Here is a 23,973-nt window from a genome sequence, read left to right on the forward strand (position 1 = left end):
GACCTGAGCCAAAGGCAGATGCTTAACAACTGAGCCATCCAGGTGCCCCTCCTAAACTTTTCCTAAGAAACCATAATAAACACATGGGTCAAGGCTCCTAGGAGGTCAGGAATGGATTCTGGTTTGTGTCCAGGGCTCTACATGATCAGAATATGTGGGCTGTCACCTTTTTCCTTCTCCCCTGGCACCTGCCCTCCAGCTGATGTCCTGGGCCACACTAATAGTTCGGAACACAGTGTTCGGTCCCAATCGTGTTCAGTGAGTTCAGATTTCCTGCCTGACTTCCTGTGTTCACCGTTCTTGTTAGATCAGGAAAAGGGCTCTAACCTCACATCACCTGCATAAAGCATCAGTGACATTCCTAATGCACTGTGGGACATGGCTAGAAAGTGTTCTATTTAGCCTTATTTAATTTTTTTTAAAACAAAGCTTTGTTCAAAGAAAAAGTGAATGATACATCAATAGTTCTTGTATCATACTCCAAGTCTACTTCTCTTTCTGTGGATCTGTATGGCAGCAAACTCATTAAACACTATGGTTAAGAAGAGATAGCTAATCATTCAGAAAAGAAGGAGAAATAGAGTTTTTCAGACTAAACACTAAAGGAGTTCATGACCATTAAACCATCCCTGCAAGAAATACTAAAGGTGACTCTTTGAGTGGAAAGGAGACCAAAAATGACAGTATAAAGGTAGGAAACACAAAAGCAGTAAAAACAAGTATTTCTGTAAAAAAATCAGTCAAGGAACTCACACGAGAAAAGGGATATAAAATATAGGGGTATCTGGGTGGCTCAGTAGGTTAAGTGTCTACCTTTGGCTCAGGTCATGATCCTGGGGTCCTGGAATCGAGCCCCACGTCAGGCTCCCTGCTCAGTAGGGAGTCTGCTTCTCCCTCTCCCTCTAACCCTCCCCTCTGCTTATGCTCTCTATCTCTCTCAAATAAATAAAATCTTGGGGAAAAAAGGATATAAAATATAATAACATATACCTAAAATGTGGGGAGAAGAGGAGAAATGAATGGGTTGAAACTTGAACAACCATCAACTTAATATAGACTGCTATTTGAAGAAGAGGTTATATACAAACCTAATGGTAACTGTATATCTGAAACCACTAATAAACATGCAAATAAAGAGAACAAAATCCAAATATACCACTAAAGAAAATCAGCAAGACATGAGAGAAAGACAAGAAAGGATGAGAGAAAATCTTCAGAAACAACCAGAAAACAAGTAATAAAATGGCAATAAATACATACCTATCAATAATTTTTTTAAAAGACTTTATTTGTCAGAGAGACAGAGAGAGCACAAGCAGGGGGAGCGGCAGGCAGAGGGAGAAGCAGACTCCCCGCTGAGCAAGGAGCCCAATGCAGTACTTGATCCCAGGACCCTGGGATCATGACCTGAGCTGAAGGCAGACGCTTAACTGACTGAGCCACCCAGGCATCCCTATCAATAATAATTTCGAATGTAAATGTACTAATGCTCCAATCAAAAGAAATGGGGTGACAGAGTGGGTCAAAAAACAAGACCCATCTATAAGCTGCCTACAAGAGACTCATTTTAGACCTAAAGACATGTGCAGGTTGAAAGTAAGGGGATGGAGAAACATTTATTATGCAAATAGATGTCTGTGAAAAGAAAGCTGGAGTAGCAATTCTTACATCAGACAAAATAGACTTTAAAACAAAGGCTGTAACAAGAGACAAAGAAGGACACTATATAATAATAAAGGGGACAACCCAACAAGACACAATAATTGTAAATATTTATGCTTCCAACATAGGAGCACGCAAAATCGTAAAACAGTTAATAACAAACAGAAAGGAACTAACCAATAATAGTGCAGTAATAGTAGAGAACTCTAACACCCTACTTACATCAATGGACAGATCATCTAAACGAAATCAACAAAGAAACAATGGCTTTGAATGACACACTGGACCAGATGGATTTAACAGATATATTCAGAATATTCTAGCCTAAACCAGCACAATACACATTCTTTTCAAGTGCACATGGAACATTCTCCAGAATAGATCACATAGTTGCCCACAAAACAAACCTCAACGAATTCAAGAAGATTGAAATCATACCATGCACATTTTCTGACCAAAATGCTATGAAACTAGAAATCAACCACAAGAAAATATCTGGAAAGACCACAAATGGAGGTTAAACAGCATGCTACTAAACAATGAATGGGCCAACCAGGAAATAAAGGATGACATAAAAAAGTACATGGAAACAAATGAAAATGAAAACACAGTAGTCCAAAACCTCTGGGATGCAGCAAAAGTGGTCCTAAGAGAAAAGTTCATAGCAATACAGGCCTACCTCAAGAAGCAGGAAAAATCTCAAACAACCTAAACAACCTTACACCTAAAAGAGAAAAAGAAGAACAAATGAAGCCTAAACCCAGCAGAAGGAAGGAAATAATAGAGATTAGAGCAGAAATATGTGATACAGAAGTTAAAAAAAAACAATAGAACTGATCAATGAAACCAGAAGCTGGTTCTTTGAAAAAATTAATCAAATTGATAAAACCCCTAAACAGGCTTATCAAAAAGAAGAGAAAGGACCCCCAAAATAAAGTCACAAATGACAGTGAGAAATAACCAACACCATAGAAATACAAACAATTATAAGAGAATATTATGAAAAACTATATGCCAACATATTGGACAACCTGGAAGAAATGGATAAATTCCTAGAAACACATAAACTACTAAAACTGAAATCAGAAGAAATAGAAAATGTGAACAGACCAATTGCTAGCAAAGAAATTGAATCAGTAAACAAAAGACTCTCAACAAACAGAAGTCTAGGACCAGATGGGTTCACAGGCAAATTCTAACAAACATTTAAGAAGAGTTAATGGGGCCCCTAGGTGGCTCAGTCCTTAAGTGTCTGCCTTCGGCTCAGGTCATGATCCTGGGGTCCTGGGATCGAGTCCCGCATCGGGCTCCCTGCTCAGCAGGAAGCCTGCTTCTCCCTCTCCCACTCCCCCTGCTTGTGTTCCCTCTCTCGCTGTGTCTCTCTCTGTCAAATAAATAAATAAAATCTTTAAAAAAATAAAGAAGAGTTAATATCTATTCTTCTCAAACTATTCCAAAAAATAGAAAAGGAAGGAAAACTTCCAAATTTATTCTATGAGGTCAACATTACCCTCATACCGAAACTAGATAAAGACACCAAAAAAAAAAAAAAAAAAAGAAGAAGAAGAAGAAGGACCACAGGCCAATATCCCTGGTGAACACAGATGCAAAAAAAAAAAAAAAAAAAAAAACAAATACTCAACAAAATGCTAGCAAACTGAATTCAACAATACATTTTAAAAAATCATTCACCAGGATCAAGTGGGGTTTATTCCCGGGATGCAAGCGTAGTTCAACATTCCCAAATCAATCAATGTGATACATCACATCAATAAGAGAAAGGATAAGAACCATATGATCATTTTGATAGATGCAGAAAAAGCATTTGGCCAAGTACAACATCCATTCGTGATAAAAACCCTCAACAAAGCAGGTTTAGAGGGAACATACCTCAACATAACAAAAGCCATATATGAAAAACCCACAGCTAGCATTATCCTTAATGCGGAAACACAGAGCTTTTCCCCTAAGGTCATGAACAAGACAAGGATGTCCACTCTCACCACTGTACTTCACATAGTACTGGAAGTCCTAGCCACAGCAATCAGACAACAAAAAGAAATAAAAGGAACCAAATCAGTAAGGAAGAAGTAAAACTTTTCACTATTTGCAGATGACATGATACTCTATATAGAAAACCCTGAAAGACTCCACCAAAAAACTGCTAGAACTGATAAATGAATTCAGTAAAATTGTAGGATACAAAATCAATGTATAGAAATCTGTTGCATTTCTATACACCAATAATGAAGCAGTATAAAGAGAAATTAAGAAAACAATTCCATTTACAATTGCACCAAAAATAATAAGATACCTAGGAATGAACTTAAACAAAGAGGTGAAAGACCTGTACTCTGAAACGTGCAAACATTGATGAAAGAAATTGAAGATGACACAACAAAATGGAAAAACATCCCATGCTCATGGATTGGAAAAACATATATTGTTAAAATGCCCATACTACCCACAGCAATCTACACATTTAATGCAATCTCTATCAAAATACCAACAGCATTTTTCACAGAGCTAGAACAATCCCAAAATTTGTATGGAACCACAAAGGACCCTGAATAGACAAGGCAATCTTGAAAAAGAAAAGCAAAGCTGGAGGCATCACAATTCTGGACTTCAAGTTATATTACAAAGCTGTAGTAATCAAAACAGTATGGTACTGGCAGAAAAATAGACACAGGTCAATGGAACAGAATAGGAAACCCAGAAATAAACCCACAATTATATGGTCAATCAATCTTCAACAAAGCAGGAAAGACTATCCAATGGGAAAAGGACAGTCTCTTCAACAAATGGTGTTGGGAAAACTCACAGCTACATGCAAAAGAATGAAACTGGACAACTTTCTTTTTTTTAATGTTTTATTTATTTATTCATGAGAGAGAGAGAGGCAGAGGCAGAGGCAGAGGGAGAAGCAGGCTCCCCACTGAGCAGGGAGCCCGATGCAGGGCTCGATCCCAGGACCCTGGGATCATGACCTGAGCCAAAGGCAGAAGCTTAACCATCTGAGCCACTCAGGTGCCCCAGAAACTGGACAACTTTCTTACACCACACACAAAAATAAATTCTAAATGGATTAAAGACCTAAATGTGAGACCTGAAACCATAAATCCTAGAAGAGAGCACAGGCAGTAACTTCATTGACATTGGCCATAGCAACTTCTTTCTAGCCATGTCTCCTGAGGCTAAGGAAACAAAAGCAAAAATAAGCCGTTGAAATTTCATTAAAATAAAAAAGCTTCTGCACACAGCAAAGGAAATAATCAACAAAACTAAAAGGCAACCTACAGAATGGGGGAAGATATTTGGAATGATATATACAATAAAGGCTTTAGTATCCAAAATACACAAAGAACTTAAAAAAAAAAACAACCTCAACACCCAAAAAATAATCCAATTAAAAAGTGGACAGAAGACATGAACAGATATTTCTCCAGAGAAGACATTCAGATGGCCAACAGACACATGACAAGTGCTCAACATCACTCATCATCAGGGAAGTACAAATCTACAATGACGTATAACCTCACATCTGTCAGAATGGCTAAAATCAGTAACACAAGAAACAACAGGTGTTGGCGAGGCTATGGAGAAAAAGGAACACTCATGCACTGTCGGTGGGAATGCAAATTGGTGCAGCCACTGTGGAAAACAGTGTGGAGGTTCCTCAAAAAGTTAATAGTAGAACTACGTTGTGATCCAGCAATCGCACTACTGGATGTTTACCCACAGAATACAAGAACATTAATTCAAAGGAATACATGCAACCCTGTGTTTATAGCAACATTATTTACAATAGCCAAGATATGGAGGCAGCCCAAGTGTCCATGGACTGATGATGAATGGATAAAGAAGACATGGTGTGTGTGTATGTACCTATATTCATACACACAATGGAATATTAGCCATGAAAAAATAAAATCTTGCCATTTGCAACAACATGGATAGAGCTAGAGTGTATCACGCTAAGTGAAAAAAGCCAGTCAGAGAAAGACAAATACCATATGATTTCACTCATATGTGGAACTTAAGAAACAAAATAAACAAGCAAAAGGAAAAAAAATAAGAGAGACACCAACCGAGAAACAGACTCTTAATTACAGAGAGCAAGCTGATGGTTACCAGAGGGGGTGGGCAGGGGGATGGGTTAAACAGGTGATGGGGATTAAGGAGTGCACTTGTCCTGATGAGCACCGGGTGTTATATGGAAGTGTTGAATCACTATATGGCACACCTGAAACTGATATTACACTGTATGTTAACTAACTGGAATTAAAATAAAAACTTAAAATAAATTTTAAAAAATAAACTTACGTGTACAAGCATAAAACAATAAAGAAGAGACAGCTAATGATGAGTAGGTGGGCTGGAAAGCCAGTAATACACTGTTTAAACACTTGCTTTGTTTCTTGCAGCTTCTGCTTGGGGTTCAGGAAGTTTCTACGGATTGAAACTGTACAAAACACAAATATCATTTTAAACTTTCTGTTAAAAAACCTCTCACACACATTAGAGGTAGCTTGTTACAAGAGAAAAGAACCAAGACTGGAAGGAAGCTTCTACATTAGGATTTCACAAGAAGGTATTCCATAGAAAGCTAGTGCCTGAAATGTGTCCCCACCCCTGCCCCTGTCCTCAATATTCTGTGCTCAGACACCTTTAGGAACTGCTGCACCCACACCAGCTTGGTCTCATAGAGTCTCAAACACACACTAGCCTGTGAAAAGCTCTCCAGAGCTTTGAGGTAAAGAAACCTATTTTTCCAGTTTCCTATACTTACTTAAGAGAGGTTTTTGTAATCCTTAGTGATAATTCACAAAATACATGTTTGGAATTGCTGTATGTGTAGATGGGATAGCTATCTCTGAGTTTTTCTGATAAGAAACTGGTGAGAGGTGTGAAGATTTTGACTAGAAGGGGAGATATTTCAAATGGATTGAAAGAATGTCCCTCCGGCCCGAACCAAAATTCAGGATATGGTCAGCCATGTCTGATAACAGCAAACTAAATGTGAGCAAGGCATTTAATTTCACATGAAACTTAAATATAATGATTTGCATTGCCGGTTAGGATTATTGTAATTAGTTGTTGTGATCAAATTTAAACTTTTATTTAAAAGTTGAATGGAAAATATTTTCTTATTTGATAACCATGCTCTTAGCTAAATCATGGCACTATAGGTCACCTGGTGGTAGTATCCAGCCTCACTGAAAAGTGCCCAGAATGGAAATTGAGTGAATCTAACCAGCACGCTTCTTAGGTGAGACGATTGAGGCTTAGGAACGTGGCGTGCTTAACAAAAAATCATAAACGAATTGGTGGTAGAACCAGTACAGAAACGTAGTTTAGAATTCTTTTGGGCAGGGGCGCCTGGGTGGCTCAGTCATTAAGCGTCTGCCTTCAGCTCAGGTCATGATCCCAGGGTCCGGGGATCAGGCCCCGCATCGGGCTCCCTGCTCCGCGGGAAGCCTGCTTCTCCCTCTCCCACTCCGCTGCTTGTGTTCCCTCTCTTGCTGTCTCTCTGTCAAATAAATAAATAAAATAAAATAGAATTCTTTTCATCAGACCAAACATAGCAATAGCCTAACTGTAACTCTTAATTACCAACTAAATGAACTTGAAAAGGCACTTAACCCCTGTTAGCCTCAGTAGCCAAATCTATAAAATGGGCTAATCATACCTCTCCCTCATAGGGGATTACAAACACACCGAAGGCTAGACCCACACTTGGCACACAGTGCGGAGCTATTGCTGTCAGTATGATCATGATAGTTCCTTGAAATTCCACAGGCACTTACTGAGCACCACTACAACACCAGGGACTGTGGGAGGCTTTCTGGGACCAAGAGTTAATCAGACTAATTAGATTAATAAAATACAGCCCCTCACTGATTTCTGCAGGCAAGTAAACAGTTTTTGAGGCTTGATTTACAAACCCAAATCTAAAGATCCCTGCTCCTTAGAGTTGGGCATTAGGCATTGTTTTCAAATACGAGCAACACTAGGAAAATAGGAGATGGCACAGAAACTAGATACTCAGGTTCCGGGGTCCAACAAAGATTTCCAGCCAGCGAATGCACATTCACAGGGCTTGAGCCATGTGTGGATAGAGGTGGGGAAGGACGGAGGACGCAAGACAGGAGGAGACAGTCCGTGGCCTGAGGAAATGCATCAGATGGGCACGGCTGAAGGCCGTCACTGCAACCCGAATGAAAAGCAGGGCTCCAAGAACCAGATTAAAATCCGAGGACGCACTGACCAGAGAGTAAAGCAGTCTCTGACCCAGATGTCCTGCTGCAGCCCTTAACTGTGTGACCAAGAGGGAGGGGCACAGCTTTCTGAGGCCCGGATTCCTCATCTGTGAAATTGGGTTTGGGGGCCATGCGATCACCTGGAGCCCTTCCAGCTGCAGGAAGGCCTTCCTACCTTTCTCTGTACCCGACGTCATTCCATTTCCATGGCATCTGGGTTTCGACTCCGTGTCAAACAACCTGGGTCCAGCCCCCTTCTAGGCTGTGGAGTCCGGAAGCCCTGGCAGAGGCCGCGGGGAAGAGGCCAGTCTTTGGAGGCAAGCAGACCTGGATTTAAGTTCCACTTCTGCCCTTGGCATGGCGGAGGGCCTCACGTGCTGTGGGCGTGCCCTAACATTTAGTTTCTTTCTCCATAAAAGAGCAGCACTCCCACGCACACACGCACCCACTTGGAGAGAGAGGGGAACATATTCCATCTCCCCAGGAACTGCACCCCGGGTGACACTTCTCTTTGGTCCCCATCATGTGTGGGGATGATCTGAGCATCAGCGTAGGAGTTTGGTTTCAGCATCAGAGCGAAGAGTGAGGCCGTGGACACATTCGACCTGGGTCTGCGTCTTGGCTCTGGCTTAGGGTCATCACCTAACCCGCCACTCCCATGTTTAAGTTTACATTTTCTAGCAGCCACATTTAAAAAGTAAGAAGAAATAGATACAATTCATTTTAGTATTGTGCTCAACCCAGTATATTCAAAACACTATCATTTCAATCTGCAACTAATATAAAAACTGGGAATGAGCTGGTGGCCACAGTTTCACACTGCAGCAGACCTCAGTTAAGGGGCTCAATGGTCAGTTGTGGCCCCTTGATTAGGCCATGCAAGCTGCTCCCTGTCAAGGGCAGGTGGCAGGAGCACCCACCTCCTGAGGCTGTGGTCAGGAGCAGACGCAGGGCCGGTGCGTGCAGGGTGCTTGGCGCAGCCCGGGGCCCTACAAAGCACAGAGACCGTGTCTGCTATCAGTGCTGGGGTGTTCCCCGGGGTCCTCAGCTCGTCTCACACACTGCGGATCCCGTGTCACTCTGCTGGTCGCCTTGTTCCAGGCCTCCTGAATGGAGTCACCCCCAAGCAGGCCAGGTTAGGAGAAACAGGGCTGGTTTTCCTTGAGCTAGGAGGGGCCGGTACCAGGCCTCCCGGCCTACCCGCCCCCAACACAGGTGTGATTCGTGACTGTTCTAGAGTAGGAAGAGTTCAGACAGGTGAGGCATTGTCTGCTCAGAGCTGGGAGAGGCGCAGTTCGTGGGATTAGGTCTCTGGGAGAGTTAGAAATACAGGTACCAAGCCTTGCCCTGAGAGGGCAGGGTGTGCACGGAGGGTAACTGGGAGGCGCCCACGGTTCCAGATGCCAGGCCGGCACTGCCCTGGTTGAAGATGGGTCTCTGTGGCCACTTGGGCTCTTCTCTCTCCTCTCTTTCCCTCCCTGCATCTTTTCTTCCTTCCACAAATAATGAATGTTTGTTCCGTATGCTGCCTATGCCCAGCATTATAAATAATAAACAACATTAATGAGTTCTCAGTATGTGTCCAGCCGTGTGCTAAACACTGTGGGCTCCTTCTCTCATTTTAAGGCCACAACCAACCCAGGTCTGTAAGTGCTGCTATTATTCTCATTGTTCAGACAGGGAAAACTGAGGAACAGAGAGGTGAAGTAAGTTGCCCAAAGTCTTACAGCTAGGGTTTGCATCTAGCCTGTATGGCTTCGGAAAGGAAGGCGCTCTTGAGTGGGTATTAGGAAAGCAACTGGAGGAGAAACTAGCTCTGCTGAGCCAGTTCCTCTGCTGAGGAAGTCAAGAAAGGCTTCTCGAAGGAGGTGACATTCAGTCTGGGGCTTGAAGGATGAGTAAAAGTATTCCCGATAGGAAGGGAGACCAAGGGAGTAAGATCAGGAATCAGCAAAAATTTAAAAATATGGATTACGTAGTTTATCGTCCATGTCCTTCCAGTTGTCTCCTCTATAAACTGAATGGTATTCGTCCTCTCAACCTACCCAGTGGCCTCTGTTAACTTTTGGCCGTCTCCTAAAGCTCCTTATATCTGGAGCTTCTTTCTCTCCCTTACTTTTATCAATCATATTTAGGCCATGTTTGAGAAAATTCAGAATGTTTAGGGCACATTTTTCAGCATCAAAAATATTCCTAGGGCAAACCTGCCTTATAGTATCACGAGTGGGATTTCTTCTAAGAACCCATATGGTGTTGTAGCCAAGAGGACAGACTCCGGGCTGGAACAAGCCTGCACTGGAATCCCAGCTCTACCACTCATCAGTCGTGTGATGAAATGTGGGTTCCTCACTGTCTCTGAATCCCAGCTTCCTCATTGATAAATTGAGGCCACAGTTAATCCACAGGACAGATGTGAGGGTTAGGTGGATTCCCACACACAAATAAAGTGCCTGGCACACAGTTTTCCTCAATACCTCACCAAAGAGAGGCGCGTGGGTGGCTCAGTCAGTTAAGCGTCTGCCTTCGGCTCAGGGCATGATCCCAGGGTCCTGGGATCGAGCACCAAGTCGTGCTCCCTGCTCCGCGGGGAGCCTGCTTCTCCCTCTGCCTGCCACACCTTCTGCTCGTATGCTCTCTCGCTTTCTCTCTCTCTCTGTCAAATAAATAAATAAAATCTTAAAAAAAAAAAACCTCACCAAAGAGTTTCTAAAAGGTAAGAAAGCACCCTAAGGAAAAGCATGTATGATCTCCAAATGCACATCTCCTACTCACCATCGTGAATGAGGTTGGAGGGAGCAGTGCTGGTTTTTGAAGAGATGTCAAGCATGTGTCAGCTGTGCAGGTCACACATTCAGGCTTTCCTAAGGACACAGGGTCACTGAGACCTGGGGGCTGACTCACACTGACCCTACGCACAAGCGACTGATATATAAACCAGAAGCCTGCTGGTTAATTTACACGGGAGAAAGATGCCTCTCCAGCATCTCTCTAGCAGTCTGGGCAAACACTGACAAGTTCTTCCCCTCTGATCCCCCTTTCATATCCTGCAAACAGACTGCATTGTCACTGCAGAATGCCAGGCAGCAATGCACTTCACTGAGCTGCAGCCTTCATTAGCTGGCTTCCACTGGTTCTCCAATTAGAGCTGGGCCGGGGGTGGGGGTATGGGGGGTGGGCAGAAGGCTAATCTTTAATTAGGTGCAGTTTCTTTCTGAGGAGCAGCCCAGCACCTTGCTCAGACCTGGGACTTCCCAAATTACCTCACTAACACCTGTACAAGCCAACTTGGAGGGCGTGGCAGCTCTGCAAATGGTTCCCTTCACATGGAAGTGCCGGTTCTCATGGGTCTCACTCCCAGAGTGGCCTTATTGCAGTATCCCATCCTAACCGGTACTGTGCATACCCTGACCGAAGAAAGGAAGGGAATGAGCACTGCTGAGGGGGGGGGGTCTTACACTCAAGCCTCAGACTTTGTTGGAAGGTATTTTTATCCCCATCTGCTGACTGTGTCACCCCAAAGCATGTGCCCTTTCCAATACCCACTGTGTGGTAACATCTATCAGAGTCACAGAACCAGAACTCGGGGGCCGGACACATTCTCATGGAGGCGTGGCAGCTCTAGCACATTCGCTTTCAGTGGAAGCTCAGCTATGATTCCGTTGTCTTCTGGATTTGGCTTGAATGTCAGAGGTTAAGGAGATTCTGATGAAGAAATAAAAGAATATGGGCTTGAGGGTGGGCCAAATGGGTGAAGGTGGTCACAGGGTACAAATTTGCAGCTAGAAGATGAGTAAAGTCTGAGGATCTAATGTACAGCAGGGTGGCTACAGTCAACAATACTGTATTGTATACTTGCAAGTTAAGAGAGGAGATCTTGAATGCTCTCACCAACACAATGCCCTTGCCCCCCCCACAAGGAAACAAATGGTAAGTATGTGAGGTGATGGATGTGTTAACTAACTTTATTGCGGTAATCATTTCTAAATATATATGTATAGCAAGTCACCATGTTGTACACTTAAACTTACATCATGTTACATGTCAATTATATCTCCATAAAGTTGGAAAGAAAAGGGATATGGGATGGCCAAGGTTGAGTGGAGCAAGGAGGAGGCATGTTCCAGGGGGAATCTCACCAAATCCTATTGAGGGAGGCATAACTGGTAATAATTAAAAAGGGAATTTTAAGTATAAATAAGAGACAAAAAATAAATTACTCAAAATTGCCAGTACTAATTTCTAAATATTCCTTTTTGTAGAGTTTTGACTTTTGGAATCACATTAATGGTTTGATTATTCAAAACAATAAAATTAATTCAACAAAGCTGGGGGGAGAAAGTGAAACTTGATTACGAACAGGAACAAGTGAGCCTGTGTTTCAGATAAATATCAGACACAGTGAAGGGGGAAAAAGTGGACTAATCCACGTAACTTTTGTACATAATTCTTTGATTGTATACCATCAGTCTAAAGAAAAAAGAAACACAAACGAATGTTGAACTCTATTTAGTAGGTTTGTTTTTTGTAGTGGAATGGATGTAGCAGTTCCTGAAACTATTTTGTGTGTTGCAAGATTGGGCAAATGATACTACTGTTTTGTCGTTTGGGAACTAGGGTTCTCACCAAGGAGGAGAATGGGAACAGGGTAAGACAAGGAAAATTCTGAGTTTGGATTGGTGCTAGAGGGAGCAGTACGAATTCATAATCTTACATGGATGGCATGAATGAGAGCTGTACCGTATGAAATGACTCTTCTTTCCAATTTTGTCCACTGTGGAGGCCTTAGAAGCAAGAGCACTCAGCCCATCTAGTGCCCAGGTCTTGCTTTCTTGGTAGTGTTCCCCACTAGGAGCAGCCAAAGCTCCTGGAAGAAATGGTTGATCCCCAGGAGTACAAGATGAGCTTGTGCCGGAAAGTAAGGAAGCACTCAAAGAATGATGAGGGGCTGCAAAAAGGAGCCACTTGGAAATCTGGCACAACCTGGGCATTACAACAAATAATGAGAGTAGCAAATTACAATCTGTAGAATAAAATAGAGATCCCATACTAGTACTAGCTAAAGAAGGAAAAAGGCAAAACTTTGTTCACAATAAAATGCCAATGACTAAAAATATCGATGAAACGATAGAGTCAGAAAATCAACATTGTAACCATTGTTGTAATAATGAACGGAGGCAAGAATCACCAATGTATATTAACTAGTAGAGGGAAAATTTTATATGGAATAGGTTATCTACACACTCTTAAAGTATCTCCCTACAGACTACTTAATAATTAATTAATTGTAATTAATTAATCATTACTTATTCATTATCAGGGGGGAAATTATAATTAAAAACCAGAGAAACCTGGAAGACATCACCTTAACCAAGGGATCAGAATTAACATCCTCAGTAATGGGACAAATAGATACCATGTGTTTCCTGATGTGATACACTGAGGACACAACATTCCTTCTATGGTATTCCTGGGGGAATGGGGAAAGAATAGACTAACTCCATTATGAGCAAAGATTAGACAAACCCAAATTTGAAGAGCAGTCTACGGAACAACTAACTTATACTCTTCCAAAATGGCAATTCATGAAAGACAAAGAAAGCCTCAAGAACTGTTCTAGGATAAAGGACGTTAAAAAGAATTTATAACTGGGGCACCTAGCTGGCTCGGTTGGTGGAGCATGGAACTCTTGATCTTGGTGTCATGAGTTTGAGCCCCATGTTAGGCGTAGAGATTACTTAATAAAAAATAAAAAATGATAATAAAAGGAATTTATAATTAAATGCAATGTGTGATTCCAACGTGACCCTGGACTGAATCTTGGGATAAGGAGGAAAGATTGTTTTAAAGAACTCCACTAAGACAGCAAATTTTGCATATGGAATGTAAATTATATAATAGTATGTATGTGTTAAGTTTTCTGAATTTGAGAACTATAATGTGATTATGTAAGAAAATGTGCTTGTTCTTATGAAACAGACATGAAGTTTTTAGATTGTGTGTATGTAGGGAAGGGGGGGGGATAAAAAAATACCAAAGTAACAAAACATCAATAGTTGGGGAATCTGGACAAAGGGCATATGGTACTTTGTAATTCTTCCGCACTTTTGAAGATAATCAAAGTAAAAAGTTAGAAATACTATAAAAATTAAAATTTGCTAGTTATATAAATACCAAGTAATGATTAGGAAGCAGGAGATTATCAATGTCATTGTTTACCATAAATGCCCAAATGCTAAGGACGGATGGTGTGTGTCCCTTCAAAATCTGTACACTGAGATGGTATCCCCTATGTGACGGTGTCCGGAGGGGGGAACTGTGGAGATGATTGGGTTTGGATGACCTCATGGGGTGGAGCCCTCAAGATGGGATTAGTGCCCTTCTAAAAGGATTAAGAGACCAGCATTATGGGAGGATGCAACAACGAGGTGACAAGCCAGGGAGAGCCCTCATCAAGAATCCAACCATGCTGGCATCCTGATCCTGGACGTCTAGCATGCAGAACTGTGAGAAATAAATCCCTGCTGTTTAAGCCACTCAGTCTGTGAGGTTTGTTCCAGCAACCCTAGCTGATTGAGCACCAAATAACAGGAAACCCAGGTGCTCTCCCAATGGGAAGATAAGGTGTTATCCCTTGCTTATACCTCAAACCAACATTTCCAACAGCATTACGCATAGATTCCCAAAGTGCCCAATCCCCACTCCCACCAGCACTGCATGTGTGCACGCATCCATTTTTCTACAATGGGACTCACCACCCAGGGGATCCCACACCACCTCTGGAGCCCGGGGTCAAAAAGCCAGATGCTGCTTGTGCTGAGCCTTCCTCCTTACCATTACATCCGATTACCTCTGCCTCACACTCTTTAGATCCTGATACCACCAAGGAGGAAAGGTTTCACCGGTTTGAATCCAGGACCGAGTCACTGATCTCATTAGTTTGTTCCTTCATTCCACATACGGGCTCTGTGAGGGGCCTTGGCAGGCAGCTGATGGGGGACAGGGGAGCAGAAGGGCCAGAAATGGCTGCGCAGCTGCAGAGTTGTGATCTGGGGAGAACGTGGGGAAGGAGTACCATGGAAAAGACCTACCAGAGGGGAGAACAGCTTTGAGGGAAAGATAGGAAAGCCACAGGGAGCTGAATTTTGGACAAAGTAAAGGGTTAAATGTTGCAGCAAGATATCCGGGTGATGTTTACCAGACAGCAGCTGCTCAGTGTTTGCCGACCAAGTGGGAGGGCTGTAAGATAACCCCTTGGAGGTGATAGTGGAAGCCCCAAGGACTGATAAGGCCACCAGGGCTGAGTTTAGGGCAAGAGTCAAGGACAGAATTCTTGTACTGCCTCCGTGAGGATTTTATAGACTGGGTGTCAGAGTTCCACACATTTCTCTAATTTTCTAAAGAAAAAGACTCATTCTTTTGTAAGATGGACCCATCCTTTACAAGATGCCATCCCATCATATCTCTATCGAGCTATCTATCTATCCATCCACCTATATAGGCAGCATTTACTCTCCCAGGGCCAGTTAACCCAAAAGAAGCAAGGCTTTCTCATATTATAATTAATATGTGTTATGGCAGTGCATGGGGAATAAAATTAAAGTGATAAAGCCGGTGTTGGTTTTATTCAGTCGGTGTTATTACAGATGACTTTATTTTGACTCTTCCCACACTAATCACCTTGAGAAAACTAAGGAACAACCCACATGAGGATTCAGACCTGTGGGAAGTGTCAGATGAACTGGGGATTTTCCAGTGTGGTTCCAACAACTTAGAGGATGGTCATTCGTACTTCATTCATCAAACTCCTCCCGAGGACCTCCATGTACCGGGTACTAAGTAGCCGGGGAGGTTGAGATGTGAATAAGACAGAGTCCCGACTCATAAAGCCCACAGAGCCTGGAGGAGAGGAGCTATTTGTAAAAAGAAAATATAATACACTCTCCTGTGTGTGTGTGTGACCAATAAGCCTCTGATCACAACATTTTCATCAACTGACCAATAATACATAACCTCGTTTTATGTGTTTCTGTTTAAAGACATCTTATTTAATACACACTGTTAGTTCTTTAACACTATACTCACCGACACTAACTCATGCCTGAACGGCCTTTCCCTAACACACGCATTTTCAGCCTTCTTGTTCTTAGAAACACTACACAGCACTTTGGCACGATGCTCGGGGGCCATGTCAAGCAGCAAAATCAACAAAAAGCACACAACTGTGAAACACGTGGCACTAAATAGACAGTGAAAAGTACACTTGTGTACAGCATGAGAGCTGAAACAAGCAGCGGTTCACTTTGTTAGACTTCAGCCAGGAGCTCAGGCTGCCCCGGGAGACTTGACTTGTTCACCACTGTGCGCATGTCTAGGAATGACTGTGAAAAGAGTAGGGGTATGAATTTGGGGGCTACAAATGAGATTTAGCGAGTAGGTAAACTTGCAAATACAGAATCCCCACCTAATGAAGACTCTCTCCCTCTCTCACTCTGTCTCTCTCTGTCTCCATCTCTCTCTCTCTGTCACACACACACACACACACACACACACACACACACACACACACACTCTAACACGATGCTGTGGGAGCACAGAGGAGAGAAGACAGCAAACCCTGTCTGCACTGCATTGGAGGCAGGAGGAGGGTTATGTCCTCCAGGTTGTAGCACCTCAATTATGCTTGTTGCTGGTAATGACCATGTACCTGCTGGACCGAGCAGTTCCTGTTGATGCCGTAAGGGCTAAGCATGGGTGGGAGAGTGGAGAAGACAGCAGGAAGAGGGATGAGAATGCAAGGGTGGGTTAGCCAAGAAGGAGGGAAGACTGAAAACTCTCTCAGTCTGCAGGGAGTGCGTGACCTTTTTACATTTCCTGCCCCTTTCCCACTGCATCAGTATCTTCCAGTTAGGACGTGAACGGAGAACAAAACTTCTGAAGTCATTAGGACATGAACAGAGAACAAAATTCCTGAAGTCATTTTCTTTCTTTCTAAATTATGAGCATTACCTTGCCGCTTTTCAGTGTTCGAAAACTTCATTAAAGATCCTTCACTTTCAAAACGCAGTTGAGAAGTCATGGGAGATTCTGAGCAGTACCATTGGCAGGACTGGATGTAAGCTCTCGGGATCCAGGTCCTCAAAGCATCCAGAGAAAATGAGGCTGTTAGAGATTTCTGGGCGGAGACAATAGTCTGCAGCACTCAGAGTTTATTTCTGGGAAATGAATAATAAATCAGCTTTGAGGAATGTCTCTTTAAAGATTTGGTCTTGCATGCCCTGAGCCAGGCCAAAGGGGATGTGCAGCTGAGCTGGGCAGAGACTTCCATGGGCCCATCAGAGGAAAAAGATGTGGCAGCCCTTTGCTACTCCATTGGCAAAAGTGTTAACTTGTCCTTCACTAATTTTCTAGAAAACTTGGAAGTTATCATAATCACAGATTCTTAAAAAGAAGAAGGAAGGGGGGGAGAAAGAATATGAAGGGTTTTTTTTTTAAGATTTTATTTATTTATTTATTTGACAGAGAGAGAGCACAAGCAGGGGGAGTGGCAGGTGGAGGGAGAGGGAGAAGCAGACTCCCTGCTGAGCAGAGAGCCCAATGTGGGGCCCAATCCCAGGACCCCGGGATCATGACCTGAGCCGAAGGCAGACGCTTAACCGACTGAGCCACCCAGGAGCCCCAAGAGTGTGAAGTTCTATGCAGGAAGATGCTCAAAAGCTTAAGAAATTGTCCCTGTAACTTTTTAAAGAACTGGTTTTCTCATCTTGAAAATATGAATAGGAGGGGCACCTGGGTGGCTCCGTCTGTTAAGTGTCCCACTTTTGGTTTCGGCTCAGGTCATGACCTCAAGGCCATGAGATGGAGCCCCTCATCAGGCTCTGCACTCGGAGGGGAGTCTGCTTATCTCTCTCTCCCCCTCTCTCCCTCTCCCAAGCCCCTCCCCCACTTGTGCACATACTCGCTCACTCTCCCTAATAAATAAATAAACCCCCCAAAAACAAAGAAACTAAGAATAGGAAAATCTCTCTCTGAGGTTTGGTGAAACTGGGGACTTTGAGACACTGGAAATGTTCCTGTCCTCCTACCTGTAAAAAGATGCCCCTCCTACATGTTGTGTGATATACTTTTTATCACAGTATTGAAGTATCCTTAGAGATTGAACAGGCCACCCTCCACTTTCTTGAAAGGATCTATCACAATCCCCAGAAATTCGATGACATGCCCAAGACCATGCATCCAGCCAGGGATTGAACCCAAACCCTCCACAGCAGTGCTTTCCTCAGTGAGTGGGTGGTGTTTGTTGTTCTCCTTCGTCATGGATCTGGTTGGGCAAATACTCAGTTAGATAGACCAATAATCCATTAACTATAGGGAAAAACCAATATACACCCCCATAGCTTTGGTCAAACTTCTATTAATGCAAGGGTCCCTGGCTTCCGATGGGCTTACATCAGAGGACAATGACCTCAGGAACTAACTTGTTTTCACCCTTCCCCGTGCGGGCATTGGCCCCATGGGTGGGTGCTTCCAAGTGAGGCCTCTGCTGTGCTGGGTAGTAGGAAGGCCCAGGCCTTCTAGCTGGGTAGGCCTGTTGAATGCAACCTGTCAGTAACTGTGTGACTTCGGGCACCGGTACAATTTATTTTCTCCAATACTCAGTTCGCTCTTCAATAAAAACGGGGACATGTATATTTTCTAGGACTCAATGAGATCATGCGTGTGATGCATGCTCTGTCAATTTTAAGTCTTAATAGTTGGTAATCATTTCCTCCTCTGCCTCCTCCTTCTCCTTCTACTTCTTTTTGGTTAAAAAGTATTTGTGCCTATTAATGGTGTTGGGTGAAGGGCTTAGAGAACTCACTACAAGTTATTTAAGCTTTTCTTCTCATGAAAAGGATATGATCAAAGCAATTCATGTGCATTACAGAAAAATCAAGACGACAGAAAGTGAAAAGGATGACAATATTCCATTGCATGTTAATAGTTGATGGATACCTTTCTAGACTTTCTTCTATGCACATATAATATACACGTTACATACAGAAAACATCATAGTGAGTTACTATATTGTAACTTGCTTTTAAAGTCCAATAATAGATCAGGAACATCTTAACATATAAATGAACCCGCTTGCACAACTTCATTTTTAATTACTACACAGTAGTCCATTGACAGTGGATTCAGTTATCCAAACCAATTCTCTTTGATGGATACGCAGAGTGCTTCCAATTTTCTGCTGTTAGGAACATGCTACAATGAACATTTTTGTGGGTAAGCCTTTGTTCGCACCCTTAATTATTTTCTTAGTACAAATGCCTAGAAATGGAATTACTGGATGAAGGCATTTCCTAATGTGAAAGGGTTTTAAGGACTTGGTTCTCATCAAGATCATTCAAGGTAGCAGTGATGAAAGGCCCCAGCTTCTTCAGGATACCCATGTCACCAAGGTCAGAGGGAGAAGAATGGACTTGCATGTTCATCCATCCTAATGGGGTTCCAGCTCATGTCTGTGTGCTCTAGCCTGCTTCTCATCCACCACCCTCTCCACTTCAAAATTGATCTTCTGTTCTTGAACACCTGCCCCATGGACTTCAGGCTCCAGTAGCAGATATGAACACAGTCTTACAGGGACTATTTATTCAGTCCCCTCAAGAAGGGGGGGGGACATAATTGCATAAGCCCGTTCCCTGCAATACCTCCCACTGATTCCGTTCCTCTGGTTGAACCCTGACAGATACAATCATGAACAAAGAAGACCTATTGGAGGTGATTCTGCTGCAGAGACAGAAGTGACCATGCATACATACAGAGAGGAAGGGATGGATCTGAAATCTATTAAAGATGTAGGAAGTCAAGACTTGGTGACCTATCAAATATGGCAGTGAGGAGGAGAGAGGGGTCAGGAACGTGCCCAGAGGTTTCAGGTGAGGTGACTGGGTGGAGGGATCTTGGATAGAGCTGGAGACCCACGTTTAAGACTGTTAAACCGGAGAGGCTTGACAAATCTCTAAGTGGAGATTTGTAAGAGGTGTTGGATACATGGAACCGCAGCTTGTAGGGGATGAACTGGACCAACATCAGTACCACACGGAGGCTAACACCATGGGAGTGGGTGAGCTCCCTCTGGGAAGGCAGGTAAGGTAAGAAGAATCAAGGTGGAACTCTGGTAAAACTAATATTTAAGGGATAAGCAGAGGAAGGTGAGCTATAAAAATAAATAAAGTCTGAGATTGAGAGGCTGTAGAGGAGAAAGCCAGATTCTCTGGATGAGGGAAGATTGAATTCAGAAAAGAAAGAGGGGTGGTCAGAGGCTCAGATGCCATTAAGAGCTTGAACCAAAAAAAAGGACTAAATATGGGTCCACTGGATTCAGTACCCAGGAGGTCCCTGGTGACCACTGTTGATAGAAGTTTCAGTGGGGTGGTGGGGGTGGAAGCCAAATTGCAGGGAAAAAAAAGATGGGACTTCAAGAAGTTGAGACAGGACCACTATCTTTAAAGTCTTGGCTGTAAGTAGAAAAAAGTAATACATGAGCAAGAGGAATACAGGATTGAGGAAGGACTTTTTCAGAAACGGAAAAGAGTAGGTTTGCTGAGGGTATGGCCCCATTTGAGAGGGAGGATTAGAAAGAGAGCAGAAGGGGGAAACTATGGAAGAGGACCACTGTGTCGGTTGACTTTGTGGGTTAATTTGTCAGGAGGAGCATTCAAAGTGAGGAGAGTGGAGGAGAAACTCCCCGGGATGCTTTGGAGATGGCTGGAGATGGAGACAGAGAACAAACTCCGCATGGGAGGTATACCAGGCATACCAAATGGGAGGGCTATCACAGCCTCACGGAGAGAAGAAATCATATAAGAAGGAGAAACAAAACAGTGTATCCGTGGTTTTGGCAAATAAGGAGGTTACTGACGAACTTTGTCCAAAGTAATTTCATTATGTTGGTGTGAACCCCAGCCAAAGTATAGTGGATTGAGATGTGATAGAAATGTGATCAATTATCTTTTATTTACCAAGGCAGATATAAGTTAGCGCTTTGTGGGAGATCATGGCAACTGATGGCAGAAGGTCCGTGAGCGGGCACTCTGGTGTCTTGGCAGTGCAATTTGGTAAACTCTGTTTGGAAAGCAATTTGACAGTAAATGCCAATAACCTTTAAACATTCATATTTTGGAGTATTCTATTTCTAAGACGCTACCCTTAGAAGGTATTCATAAATACTGGAAAATTTTATGCCTAATAATATTTATCGTCAGGCCACTTATAACTGCGAAAAGGTGGGAACCACCTAAATTTCCGCCAAGAGAGAAGAGTTTAAGTAAACTATGGTATGTTCGTTTGCTGAAATCCTGACTAGTTATCACAAATGACGTTTGTGAGTCCTATAACATAGAAAGATGTTTATGCTATAATGTAAAATTACAAAGCTGGATAGACCACTGAAACTACAGGGTAATTATATGGTGTTTATAAAGCATCTCTATGGCGGAGGCAGGCGGGTCGCATGAATACAATACAGAAAAATGTTACTAGTGCCTGTATCAGAGATACAGGACTATATATAGAAGATCCCTATTTTTATTCTTTCAGTTTTCAGTATGTCCCGAATTTTCTTTAGTGAACATGTAACATTTAAAAAAAATTTAAGTAAGCATTTTTTAAAAAGAGGTTTGGTGGTAGGGGCGCCTGGGTGGCTCAGTCGGTTAAGTGGCTGCCTTTGGCTCAGGTCACGATCCCGGGGTCCTGGCATCAAGCCCCGTGTCAGGGTCCCTGCTCAGTGGAGAGCCCCCTTCTCCCTCCCCCTCTGCCTGCCGCTCTGCCTACTTGTGCTCTCTCTCTAACTCTCTGTCAAATAAATAAATAAAATCTTTAAAAAAAAAAAAAGAGGTTTGGTGGTAAAGGGAAGGGGAGGGATAGGGGAGTGGCTTGAGAGAGGGGAGTGGGTTTTTAGGATGGGGATTATCTGAAAGGATTTATGGTCAGGGGAAAGGGTGAGGCTGATTCAGGAGAAAAAAGACTCCAGGAAGGACACAGTAATCAGGGATGGGGTGGGGGGGGGTGGGCTTGAGAGAGTAGCTTGAGAGAAGGGTTGTTTTGAGCAAGAGAGGAGATAAGAACGGGCAACTCTGGAGATGTACTGAGGGAAGTGGAGCGACTTTTCATCAGGGAACATTTATTTTATTTGGAAACTAGGAATCTCAGTCTGTTGAGGGCCAAGATGTGGGAGGGAAGTGGTGTCATTTACCATGTGTCATCTTAACAAAGATTTTTATTTAAGCCTTTCTAAGGACAAGGCACCGTTCTATGCAGGCTGAAGAATAAGAGGGTGAATTAAAATGAACCAGACAATCTGAGACATGCAAACAAATAGCCACAAAATAGAATAGAAAGGGCTCTGTTGCCATAAAATAGGTCCAGAAAAGGGTGGGGCTTTTAAGCTGGGGCTTAGGGAAGGCTTTTTGAAGAAGAGGGTATTGGAGATGGGTCTTGGAATAGCACTTACACATATGGTTTGGGGGAGTTGGGGAGAAGACAGGGAGTAGAATGAGGTGGTACAGGAATAAGAAATCCCAGGGTCTGTTCAGATGAGATCTAGTAGCTGAATTTGGTTAGAACATAGTATATACAGGAAATAGGATATAGAAGGTGAGGGAGCCGATTTTGTAAGGACTTGAAGGCCCAGGTAAGGAATCTAGACTTTATTCCATGCATTAGGGGTTTCTAAATTTTTTTAATCATGCACCCTATTAGTAATAAAATGTTAGAATATGTATCCCTGACATATATATGACCATTTATTATATGTGTTTATATCAATAGTTAATATACTAAATATTAGCAAAGCTTAATTTCTTTCTTTGTAAGTAAAAACAAATAAAAACAGATTCCTTTAAGAAAATGAGAAAGCAAGTCACAGACTGGGAGAAAACATTTGCAAAAGATAAATCTAATAAAGGACTTTATCCAAAACGTTCAAAGAGCTCTTAAAACTCAACAGTAAAATAAGCAACCTGATTTAAAAATGGCAGGGGCACCTGGGTGGCTCAGTCAGATGAACGTCGGACTCTTGATTTCGGCTCAGGTCATGATCTCAGGGTTGTGAGATGGAGCCCTGCATCGCATGGGCTCCATGCTCAGTGGGAAGTCTGCTTCTCTCCCTCTCTCCCTACCCCTCTCCCTCCTGCTCCATGTGTGCACGCGTGCTCTCTCTCTCTCTAAAATGAATTAAAAAAATCATTAAAAAAATAAAAATAAGTAAATAAAAATAAAAAAGGGCAAAAACCTGAGCCTCAACAAAGAAGATGTACAGATGGCAAATAAGCATATAAAAAGGTGCTTCACATAATATGTCAATAGGGAATGCAAACTAAAACAACAATGAGATATCACCACACACCTTTTAGAATGCCAAAATCCAAAATACCAGTGAGGGTGTGCAGCAACAGGAATGCTCATTGTTGCTGGTGGGAATGCAAAATGGTACAGTCACTGGAAGACAGTTTGGTGGTTTCTTACAAAACTAAACATATTCTTGCCATACAAACAATCCAGGAGCCATGTTCCTTGGTATTTACCCAAATGAAGCAAAAACAACATACACACAAAAACCTGTACATGGATGTTTACAGCAGCTTTATTCATAATTTCCAACACTTGGAAGCAACCAAGATGTCCTTCCACAGGTGAATGGACAGATAAACTGTGGCCCATCCAGACAGTGGAATATCACTCAGAGCTAAAAGGAAATGAGCTATCATGCCATGAAAACACATGGAGAAATTGTACATGCATATTGTTAAGTGAAAAAAAGCTAATGTGAAAAGGCTATATACTGTATGATTTCAACTATATGACATTGCAGAAAAAGCGAAACTGTGGAAACAGTAAAAAGATCAGTGGTTGCTGGACGGTGGAGGGGAGAGAGGACTTTCAGGGCGGTGAAATGTATGCGTGATACCATAATGGTAGATACATGTCATTATGCACACGTCCAAGCCTATGGAATGTGCGACACCAAGAGTAAACCCTAATGTGAACTGTGGACTTGAGGTGA

The 23,973-nt window shown here is 42.7% G+C and overlaps 1 long non-coding RNA gene across 1 annotated transcript; it reads right to left on the reverse strand.

Moving 5' to 3' along the window:
• Positions 1–6,046: 6,046 nt before the first annotated feature.
• On the reverse strand, positions 6,047–17,017 carry LOC141374794 (uncharacterized). Its single transcript, XR_012381921.1, has 3 exons — positions 16,932–17,017; positions 10,405–10,578; positions 6,047–6,127 (listed from the first exon to the last, which is right to left on the reverse strand). It is a non-coding gene; the product is annotated as an uncharacterized lncRNA (long non-coding RNA).
• Between the last annotated feature and the right edge of the window lie 6,956 nt (positions 17,018–23,973).

The sequence above is a fragment of the Callorhinus ursinus genome, unplaced genomic scaffold, assembly GCF_003265705.2.
Source record: "Callorhinus ursinus isolate GAN/ISIS: 27379988/994484 unplaced genomic scaffold, GSC_fseal_2.0 scaffold1, whole genome shotgun sequence".
Taxonomy (NCBI): domain Eukaryota; kingdom Metazoa; phylum Chordata; class Mammalia; order Carnivora; family Otariidae; genus Callorhinus; species Callorhinus ursinus.